Source organism: Coenobita brevimanus, chromosome 17 (genome assembly GCF_032717465.1).
Source record: "Coenobita brevimanus isolate Jiangsu-jjx chromosome 17, ASM3271746v2, whole genome shotgun sequence".
Classification (NCBI taxonomy): domain Eukaryota; kingdom Metazoa; phylum Arthropoda; class Malacostraca; order Decapoda; family Coenobitidae; genus Coenobita; species Coenobita brevimanus.
The window spans coordinates 29,190,443-29,201,695 of NC_136970.1; the positions used below are offsets into that span (position 1 = coordinate 29,190,443).

The following is an 11,253-nucleotide window of genomic DNA, read 5'->3' on the forward strand; positions in this document are numbered from 1 at the left end:
GGAGAAAAAAGACAAGGGGCTGAGAGAGCGGGGGGAAGAAAGGAATATGAGAGAGTAAGACAGAGATATAGGGATACTCTTGAAATACTAAGAAAGGGATATAGACTGAAAAACAGAGAGAGAGAGAGAGAGAGAGAGAGAGAGAGAGAGAGAGAGAGGGAGAATGTGTGTATCTTTTTGTATTATGTGTCTGACTCTGGGCACAGGCTTAACAGGCCGTTCCTTGAGGCCTAGCAGTCCTAAGTACCATTCACCTCCACATATCCTCACTTCGGCGCTAAAACCCATCGTCCATACTGAATACATTCTAGGGCTCTCTCACTCAGGGCTGTGCATTGGTATTAGCTGGGGTGTTTTTACGTCATGTCTGCGGGTCTTGTAAACCACAAAAGCCTGCTTTAGCTAAACTAAAATCCTATTCTTCAAGATTCGACTCGCGTCCACAGGGACAGCTGACCGTCTTTCTACCGACTCATTCACCACTTCCTCTTCTGCGCGCGCGCGCGCGCGCGTGCGTGCGTGCGTGCGTGTGTGTGTGTGTGTGTGTGTGTGTGTGTGTGTGTGTGTGTGTGTGTGTGTGTGTGTGTGTGTGTGTGTGTTCTTACCTATTTGTTCTTACTTTTTTTTTTTACAGGATTTAGTCAAGTTCGTTGTGTCCCGTCTTTTAATACTATTTTATCACATTTTCTCTTCGACAAGGAGAGCATGTGTTCACCATTGTTTGTTTGTTAGTTTGTCTGTTAGCAGGATTACTAAAAAATAAGAGATTTGGACCAAATTTGGTAGGTAGATAGCCCATGTCCCAAGGAATAATCGATTAACTTTTGGGACCGACCCGGATCGTATTACAAATTCTGGATCCGGAAAACATTTTTTGCAAAACCTTATGCAGTGATGAAGAGTGGTTTGGAAAGTGCGTTGTCCCTGTTGGAGAGATGTACTCCACTGAATGCCCATCTACTACATTAAAACTGTTAATGTTTTGGCCTACAGTACACGACTTCCCGACAATATGTTCCACTGATCTGTTGCCCTGTCTGGAATGCTGATTTTTCTCACATCTTTTTTTAATCTCTTCTTATATAATTTCTTCATGTCTCCTTTTGAAGACGACTGTCTCGGTACTATATATTCATTAATGTCATTCTTTTCTTTTCCTTCGACACATTTATATAGCATGATAATATCGCCACTTTTTCTTCCCTCGTCTAATGTTGGAAACTAGCTCATCAAGTCTTTCTTCATAACTAAGATCTCTTAGGCTTGGCAACCATCTTGTGGCTGCTCTTGTACCTTCTCGGTCTTCACAACATGCTTTTTCAAGTGTATGTTCCATACCACTGCTTGCATATTCAAGCGTTGGTCTTATAAATGATATAATTATCTTCTTTACCATTTCCTCATTGACGTGTAAAAGCTACTCTCATATTCGCTAACAGGGTATACATATTCCTTACTTTTTCATATAAATGGTTTTCTGGTGATAGTCTGATCGTGATAATTACTCCAAAATCTTTCCCCCCGTCAGATACCTGTAGACTGTTGCCCCCTAGTTTGTGGTCCCAGTAAGGCCTCCTTGCACTCCTTCCAAATTTTATTACATGGCAGTTTTCGGCACTGAATTCCATCTACCATGTTGGACTCCGTTCATATAATTTTGTTAGATCCTTTTTGTGATTCCTTACATAAGTTCATGCTTTTATTGTTCTCTGTATTGTGGCATCATCAGCTAACATATTCATGCAGCTTTCTGTTCCGAAATTATCATTTATATCATTTATATATACCACAAATATGATTAGTTCCAACACTGGACCCTGTGGGGCACCACTTGTCACCTTTCTCCGGGACGAGTATTTTCTTAATATTGTTTTCATTTCCCTTTCTCCTGGAAAGTCCTTCATCCATTGCAATAGGTTTGCCTGGATACCTCCTTTGTATTCAAGTTTCCATTTTAACCTTGCATGAGGAACTCTGTAGAAAGCTTTTTTAAAATATAAGCACAAACTGTCAACCCACCCATCTCTTTCTTGCATTGTTTCTGCCACTCTGTTGTAGTTAAGAGATTTGCTGTGCATGATTTCTCTTTTCTAAAGCCAAATTGTCTTCTTGATAACATTTCATACTTTTCCAAGTGTCCTACCAATCTGTTTCTTATTATCTTTCGTTATTTGCTTACAACACTAGTAAATGAAACTGGTATGTAGTTCAACGGACATTGACTATTGCCTTTTTTATACTACGGTGTGTGTGTGTGTGTGTGTGTGTGTGTGTGTGTGTGTGTGTGTGTGTGTGTGTGTGTGTGTGTGTGTGTGTGTGTGTGTGTGTTCATCCTGAGTTATTCATTTTGTGGTGAAATGCAGTTCTTTTACCTTAGTGTTATTCTCTTACAACTCATCATTGAACAGGGAGAAATGGCAATAATTCTAGGCCAGGTTAGATTATAAATTACTATAGTATCAGTACTATGCCTTGTTCAAGATACCTTAATACTTGCTCAGGTAAATACAATACCATATGAGATTTTCTTTCTTAAGAAATGTAGTATGCTGGCAGAAGCCAAGCAGGTGACATGATGCATGACAATGAGAGGATACTGTAAAGTCTCTGGAGCATATGCCAGCTAGTTTAGCCTATTCACTCTGATGTCACAGTTTACTATCGTTCCCTTCAAGTGAATGTAATTTAGGAGAGACTCTTAGAACTGTTTACCTCTGTTTACCCATTCGGTGCAGGTTTTTCATAAGTTTACTACAGTCGTCACTAAGTAGCATGAATAGCTTAAAAAAGGACAGCCAAAGCATTCGCCCAAGAATGCGTAACGCCTGCCATCACTAAAAAAGTAGATCAGCAACCATTTCTAAAATAAAATGGTTGATGTTTACTTCACGAAAATCTAAGCAGTTCAAGCCACAAATCCTGTATTACGGCCCACTAGGTTTGGACACAATTTGCCCACTTGCTTTTGAAATATTTTGGTAACTGACACACACAAACGCAGGCGCTTACATTATCGCCTTGCTAGGCGGGTGATAACTACGTCACCGACTGAAGGGTTTGATAATACCATATTCAGCAAAATGATGATGATCATAAAGACAAGAAGGAGAACTCATAGGCTGGAACACCTTAGTCCTCACACAATTCTAAAGCTCCAAATATTTGACTTTGTCTTGGGACCTTGATCTTAGATTATGCTCAAAGCCAAATTACTCCATACTTGGTTAACCCTTACCTATTCCACCAACTTCGGTTTAAATCACATCGAAGCTGTTTGAGTTGCTTTAGCACAGTGGCCTTAACAACTGACTTTTTCTGTGACATTGACCTTTGATTGTTGTAAAAATTAAATCGATTCGTTCTTGCCTGATCCTCAATCTTTCCGTAGTGATTAGTTCAAATGTAAACAAACTGAATCATCCTTGTCCTGTGACGCTGGAATCTGCCCTCTCCTATTCAGTTCGATCTTTGACTGGTTGTTCTAAAACCAAATTCATTTGTCCCTGCTTTCCACTGGGTTTGGTCTAAATCGGATATAAGCTGCTTGCATTAACCTTGAACTGTTACTTTTGCTTTTGACTTACTGTTGTAGAAAATAATAGATGTACACCGACGAACTAATGTGTTGACGCCTCTACATCCTCACTGTGAACCATGAAACTGTGACGTGTGAACCCGAAGCACCTAATAAATATCACACCATACAGGGACCATTGAGGTGGGGGGGTGAGAGTGATTAGGCAGGTGAGTGAGTGAGAGGTTAGCTAGTTGGAGGTGAGGGGGAGGGGTGGGGTCAGGTGATTCACCGTGGCAGTACTGTAAGCTTGTCTGTACTCTGATATTTATTACTATTCTCTGATTTATTTGTATTATGAAATGTGTGGCTTGATTCGTTATCCTGAAATGAAGTTTGATGTAAATTCCCAGTAAATTCCTATAAACACCGTATGCCGTCGCATAGTACCTTGCTTGTCGCATCTTCCTCCTTTCTCTCTCCTTCCAAACCGGGTCTTTGCTCCGATCCGCGTGTTTATACCTTCCATTCCACACCTCACTTAGCACACTGCCTCATGTTATTTTACAGGTGAATTAATTGGTGTGGCTATTAAAGTGCAGGCTAATGCACACACTACAATGGTAATACGAATTATGAATATAGATGCACCAAAAAGCAGAGTAGGTATTTACAGTAATACCTAGATAAGAGTTAATGCTGTTTAATAACAATAATGCACTACCCATTTGCACATGTTACATTAGCGTTTCTTTTATGATGTTGCACAATTTGTTATTAGGTGTTTAGGTCTAATATTTTAATCAGTGGGCTATGACAGGTGATATCATCACATCACATACCACATTGTTCACAAGTCTGTATGGTGTGGTAGTCATAGCAGATAACGTCATGTAGGACAGTAATTTTGATCTCTTACCGTGATGAACGACTTTTGCTTATCTGTGTAATGAAGATAAGGCTAGGATATATAAACACAGCCTATTATTTAAGTATATATAAACTCAGGATATTACTTATCAGTAATGACTTTGTATAATATCCATGTAATTGGTGATGCAGGTTCATATGTAAAAATATATTCAAACACATACCTATAAAAAAGCACAGATTATTAGGTCTGCAACCTGCCCAGCCACCCTATGCATCAATAATTTCATTTAGTCTTCTAGGCACAGCCTCTACCTGATTTATGCAAATGTTTGGTTGGCGTCTTAGGGAGTCCCACACCTCATAATACAGTACTTTCAATGGCAAGGCGGTTCTAAATTTTCCCATATCTCAGTCCTGACTCATTACTGACAAAGATTTTCAATTGGGTTAATGCCACACCTCTTGCTGAGTCAGTCAATAACTTCTATTTCTGGGTGTTCTGCTGTTTCACTATTCTGCTGGTATGGACGGGACTGTTATCCAGCATAAAGATGATAGGATCAGCTTCAGAGATTGCCATAGCTCGCACTGATGGCAGCATAACTTCTTCCACCACCTGAAAATAGTCAATGCTGGTGAATCGCCCATCAATCCTTGTTAGTTCTCCTGGTCCATACGCCCACATATAACCCCAGAAGTTCAAGCATGTCCTGCCACTGGTGGCTCTTACATGAATGTGTTTTTCTTCGTACCGAGTGTTTCGCTGCCTCCAACACTGCCTGCAGCCTCAACTGAAGTGAAGCATATTTCATAATTAAAAACAGCGTTACTCCAAAAGGTGGTATCGGTGCCAAGATACTACAGAGCAAATCCAAGACAACGATCTTTGTTAGCTTGGAATAATTTTCCTTTCTTCGCTGGGACGTAGCAGTGGATACCTCTTTCACGCAAACGTCGTCTTGTTGTCCTTGGATGGCAGCGATGTTGTAACTCCTGGGTCACCTGACCAGCACACTTCTTCGGTGCACTGGCCATGGTGTGTAATATATGTGCATCCTCCTAAGAAGTCGTGACCCTTCGTCTGCCACTCTCTGCTATGCTTTGGAGTGACTGCACATCTTCCCATCTCTTTATCCAGCATCGCACAGTCCAGACGGACACGCCAGTTTGAATGGCAATGTGGCTTGTAGGCATACCATCCTCCCACAGACTAACAATACGGCCACAATGACTGATGTCATTCACAGTGATGTCTCTCCTCAGGCCATAAATATGTGATAAAAACAAGCTTGGTATACGGTATGTGCAGTCTGTAATATAATACATAACGTACCGATAATGCATGATTCCTATTGATAACAAACATGAAATGGAAAGAGGCCATTAAAACATTACTGAGGTTATACTCACACACACAGACACACACACACACACACACACACACACACACACACACACACACAGGATTACTGTCAATGTTGGTACTGCAGCTAATAAGGACCTGGGCACCAGTTACAAGTAAAAGAGTGTGGTTTGTCACGAGGTTTGGACGATGTAGGACAATTATAGTAACATGAACTAAAAAGCTACCATCATTTATATAATAAAGATTCGGTGGTCGACAAAGAGAAGTGGCCCTGACAGGTGGCCTAGAGTGGGTTAGAGACAATGTTGGTGTTGACGTAAATGGCAATGTGGTGGGATAGTGTGGTAGTGGTAAGAGAGTACTGGGGGGGGGGGGAGTTGTAAAATGTAGGAGTATAGCCATGATTCATCAACATTTTTTGGATAATTGGCTGACATTTCGTTCATAAACATGCATTGCTGGCATTCACTGAGATTATCTCGGCTTATCGTATGCAAATTTGGCCAATTTGGGATCAGTCATGTGTGGGCCAATTTGGGATCAGTCATCTGTGTTTTTCGTCTTTTATGCCCCAGCTGTCTCATATACAAACATTTAATGCTAGTCATTGCTCAGAAAGGAGAACGTCACACGAGTATACGAACTGTAGCTTACCAGTGGAATGTGCTGATGATTTTTGGGAAGACGTTGTCAAGTAATATGGTAGCAAAATAATGTTAGAAAACACGAAGTTCTATGTCCACACAATCACATCTTATCACGTGTTATATACAACAATACTACAACTTCTACATGCAGCTCAGAAAGCGGTGTTGTGTGTGTGCCTAGGCAGTCAGGGTTAGTCATCAGGTCGCCTCAACTCGGCTTCTCAAACTGCCCATAACCCAGTCTCCCTCATTACCGCTGGCATACTATGTGTGTTCAGGAATTCAGCGAGATTTTACGGCAAAATTTTCTTCGAGATAAGGAAACAAACCATACATTTCATAAAATAAACGTGTCAGATAATAGTAAAATAACTCTGAGCAGAGGCAAGCTTACAGTATTGCCATGATGAACAGCATGAAGTGTCAGAGTAAAACTTTATATATTGAGCTCGGCAATATATTCTCGCATGTATAATCGAATTCTAAAACAGATTTGTTCTCTGCATTTTTTTTAATTTCACTTTTTTTTTCATGCATTTTTGCTGATCAGTGATCTCTGTCCTAATCCCTCAATTAGAGTATGCGAATTATCAATCTCACTGAATCTTTTTCACAAATACATTGATTTTCTGGGGAATAACGCATTTCATTTTGCTTTTATAAAAACTACCGTTGTTGCAGCACGTGTAACAGTCATCTATTCTTTCAACAGAAAAAGCAAATGTAAACTTGAAAGACAATAATTATTCAAAAACTCTACCAAAGACAATGCAAATATGTCCCACATCAGATGCGCCGATCACTTCACAAACGACATTGAACACAAGTCAGTACCAGTGGAATGAAGTAAGAAGGTCTTTCTTCATCACAATAGTGGGCATGGCTTCCCTGTGGTATGTTGTCACACGAATGAAGCCATCCCTGTCCTGCTGGCCGCAAACTGCAACTGCTGCCTCAGTGACATGTTTCACTGTTCTCTCTGTGGAGTGCAAGTGAACTTAGAAGTCCAGAACATATCCAATACTTCATCCTTAGATTAAGAACAGGTGAAAACCGGCTCATGCACTTAATCAGGATGCCCGTGTATCAACTCACGCAGAGTCGTTGCATCCAGGTGCAACTTGAGCGTGACTTGCTACCTGACACTGGTGTCGCCAGAATCATTATTCCCCCGTAGTTTGAGTATCTGATCAACAGCAAATACCCTGTCAAGAAGGCACTCCGAATGGGCGAAGCAGGCCGTAGTGTTTATGCAGAATGTCACAGCATCTTGCACAATCTGGGATTCTTTCCTCAGAATCGCCAGTTGACTGAGAATATGATAGGGTCCGTCATGCAACTCGCGTCTCACTCTGATGTCAGAGAACAGTTTGAAATACATTTCAAGACAGAATCTGACCAGGATTTCGAGTGTCCTCAGGTTCTCTCCAGTCAACCCATGCTTCCTGGTCTACATGCATACCAGCAACTAACCTGTTGTGACCCACCTGGCATGAGATATTTTTCCACACTGAATGTTTTGCAGATCTGTGGGAAGATTGCCAGATCTGACTGCCATGACCAGCCTGTATGACAGTTTCTGGTCTCCAGACCTGGTTTCCACCATCTTGTCTGGTACAGGTATCTTAATCAACAGCTCACCGTTAGGGAGGGCCTTAAATTCCTGGTCGAATTCCATCTGGCTTACTCTGTGTAGCAGACTGCACACTGGACCATGGAAACCTTTATTGGAGGAGGTAGGGACGTCTATCTTGGCGATAAGGTGGTGGAGAGGGAGTTCGTTCATATGGAGGATGCAAATTCTCCAGAACAGCTTGTGCCCAAGCATTCTTTCCAACTGGTCTTGAGTACCACCTCGCCATCGAGTGTTCATGTTTATTGAATCCTCTTGCGGCACTAGCAGGCTATGTGTGGAGTGATCAGCCACCATCATTTCATAGAAAGCCTCAGCAACCTTGAGTGCACGGATTGGCAGCTCAGGTACAAAATGCCACAGGTAGCACCCAAATGGCTCTTCTGTTACCGTCACATGCCCTCCCTTTACGAACCGCGATGTGATTTTTCCATCGTTGTCTACAACTAATTTCCTTGTTTTTGTTTTTTGCCACTGTATCCCAGACTGATAATTTTCGCACCTCCGTTTCGTGACAGATCTAATGCCTGTGTTTCTTTCATGACTTCCTTGCCCTCGCCACTTTACTGCGGTCACATGCCAAGTGGGCTTTGCTGGGAGATATGCAGCCTGTTGGAATCAAGTCCTGCAGAAATCCAGAGCAGATTGCAGAGGTAGCGGTAATAGACACACCGTACCTCATGCTAGCAGTGACTGTCTGTGTCACTTTCGTCATGTTTCTTCTGGATTTATCGAAGTAGCGTTGGACCAAAAAGGCGAACTCTCCTAGCTTGTCTTGCAACAACCATTCCACCAGATATGCCGCCTCTTGCTGCACCTTTCACACCAAACCCTGATCCAGCAACGACTCGTCCTACTGTTCTGCCTCTACATTTTCTGTCAATGTATGTTCATTCCTCTCCTGTTCCACTTTCTTTAGCAAAACCACTTCTTGTTCTTCATTTTTTTTGCTTCCTCTCTCTGGCATCTAATTCAGCTTGCTTCGTTTTAACCCCTCCGTGGCCGAAGGCCCGAAATTCTCTGTGCACGCCAGGCCAATGCCGGGGCCATTTTGTGAAGTTTCGAAAATTGAATTTATTTCTTGCCATATTGAACAGAAAGTTCAGATGCACCTAACAGTGCAAATCCCAGCTTCCTAGGCGCATTCTACTGCTTGCAATGGAGCGCGGAAGTTGCGGAAATATCGGCAACCGATATCGCCGCGCAGGGGCGCTGCCACAGAGCAACTGGGCAGGTGTTGTTATTTTTTTTTTACCTCCCAAAACAATACGAATGGTGCTAAAATGTGCATATATGAGATATGATGATATCGATTGATTTCATTACATAATCTGTCAGGAATGGCTGGAAAAAAAATTGTTATGAATACTTTTTCACCTTTTTGGTATATGTTTATGGTACCTTATCGTTGTGCCCATGCTTGGAAGGGAGCGAGTTTAATTTTCGGTCCTAAATGAGAAAACTGCACGTCCTCCAAGGTTAGACTCTGCCACAGGAGAATAAAGTGGAGGGTCAGATCCAATTAGCAATGTGGAAGTTAAGTCGCAACTTCGAGCTCCCACACCACGAGCATGGCTAAAAATAGAATCGTAATGCAGTTTCAGAAGTCTAATTATTACGAATACAGATACAAAGCAGAAATGAATAAGTTTACAGACGGGGAAAACGTATTTTTTCCGTAATAATATGTTCATCATTCTCTATCATTTTACGTTCATTTTTATCATTTTACCTTCTTATTTTCGCAATATATATTGCTGTCTCGTAAACAGGGTGGTTGTATGTGTTTTGCAAGGGAGGGAAAAGATTGTACTTTCTGTTTCGGTCGAGATAATGGGTGTAACTATGTGTTTTTAGGCATGGCCATGAGCGAAAAAATCGTACATCCACTCGTCATGACAGCAGGTGGTGAACTGACAGATGATATGTGAGAGGGTGAAGTCTAGGTCAGTCTCGTCCCAGATTTTCGTTCACTTCCCGAAGGTTTTCACAGTTTTCTACAAGTTGACTGCATCAATTGATCTAAACTATTACAACAAACCTGAGCAAATAAGTAAAGATACCAAGACAAAAATTTATTTTTCACTTATTATCATGTCTATTTTATATGTGCCTGTATTACTTCATAATCGTAAGCAGGTGGTTGTGTGTGTTTTGCAAGAGAGGACAAAGATGATATGTTCTGCCTGGGTCGAGATAATGGGTGTAGTTGTGCTTGTTTAGGCATGGCTAGGAGCGAAAAAATCGAAAATCCACTCATCACAGCAGCAGGCTTTGAACTGCTTGATGAGGTGTATGGGAGTGTAGTGTAGGTCAGTGTGAAGACGTTCAGAACGTTCATTCACTTCCCAAAAATTTTTGCAGTTTTTTATAGGTCCTGCTCAAACGACACTTGCGGCCATTGATCGGCTAAACGTCATTTGACGCCGGTGGCCACGGAGGGGTTAATTGCCATCACTTACTTCCTGTGCTTTTTTTCCGTCTACCCCTCCCATCATCACAGCCGACTTTTTGCCTGTTTTAATTCTCTGGTAATAGAGCCATTCTAATTCTAAGACTGGAACTTTACTAGCCATGGGGCAGTTGCATTCCACATGGACTCTGACAATGCAGTATTTTGCATCATTACAATGGGAACCTTCCTGAGTGCACAGAAAAATGATGTGGTTGCAGAAGGTAATACTGAAAAGTCTTTCCAGAACTTTATCCACAAACTGTTTCATTCTTTTAGTTGCATGCCAACGGCCATGCCACGTTGAGTACACCGCTTCCCGTCCGATCAGCGAAGTTAAGCAACGTTGGGTCTGGTTAGTACTTGGATGGGTGACCGCCAGGGAACACCAGATGCTGTTGGCATCCCTACGTGTCAAGTGGGGTTGGTGGAGGATTAGTGCCCCTCCCTGTAAAACAATTAACTCTAAGCCCTTGACCACCCCGTTTGGGATACATGGCGTCTGGCAATGGATGGATGGGATGGGACATTTAAATATTTCACTAACTTTGTGCCAAAACTGTTCGATTTTTCTTTCCACAAGCCTCAGACTGATGATTACTGGCAGAGTGAATTTTGCATTTGATTTATGCCACTTGTGCCAGCACCAGCTCAGCTAAATCGCTGGTCAAAACCTTCACCAGGTGAAGCTGTATTTCAATGCCTTCTCTGCTCTTTTCTTCCTGTAGGAGTAAACCTTTCCTCACCACTGTGCTGGAAGTGGAAACC

The 11,253-nt window shown here is 41.9% G+C and overlaps 1 non-coding gene across 1 annotated transcript; it reads left to right on the forward strand.

Moving 5' to 3' along the window:
* Positions 1-10,770: 10,770 nt before the first annotated feature.
* LOC145391286 (5S ribosomal RNA) lies at positions 10,771-10,889 on the forward strand. Its single transcript, XR_013895801.1, has one exon. It is a non-coding gene; the product is annotated as a 5S ribosomal RNA (ribosomal RNA).
* The last annotated feature ends 364 nt before the right edge of the window (positions 10,890-11,253 follow it).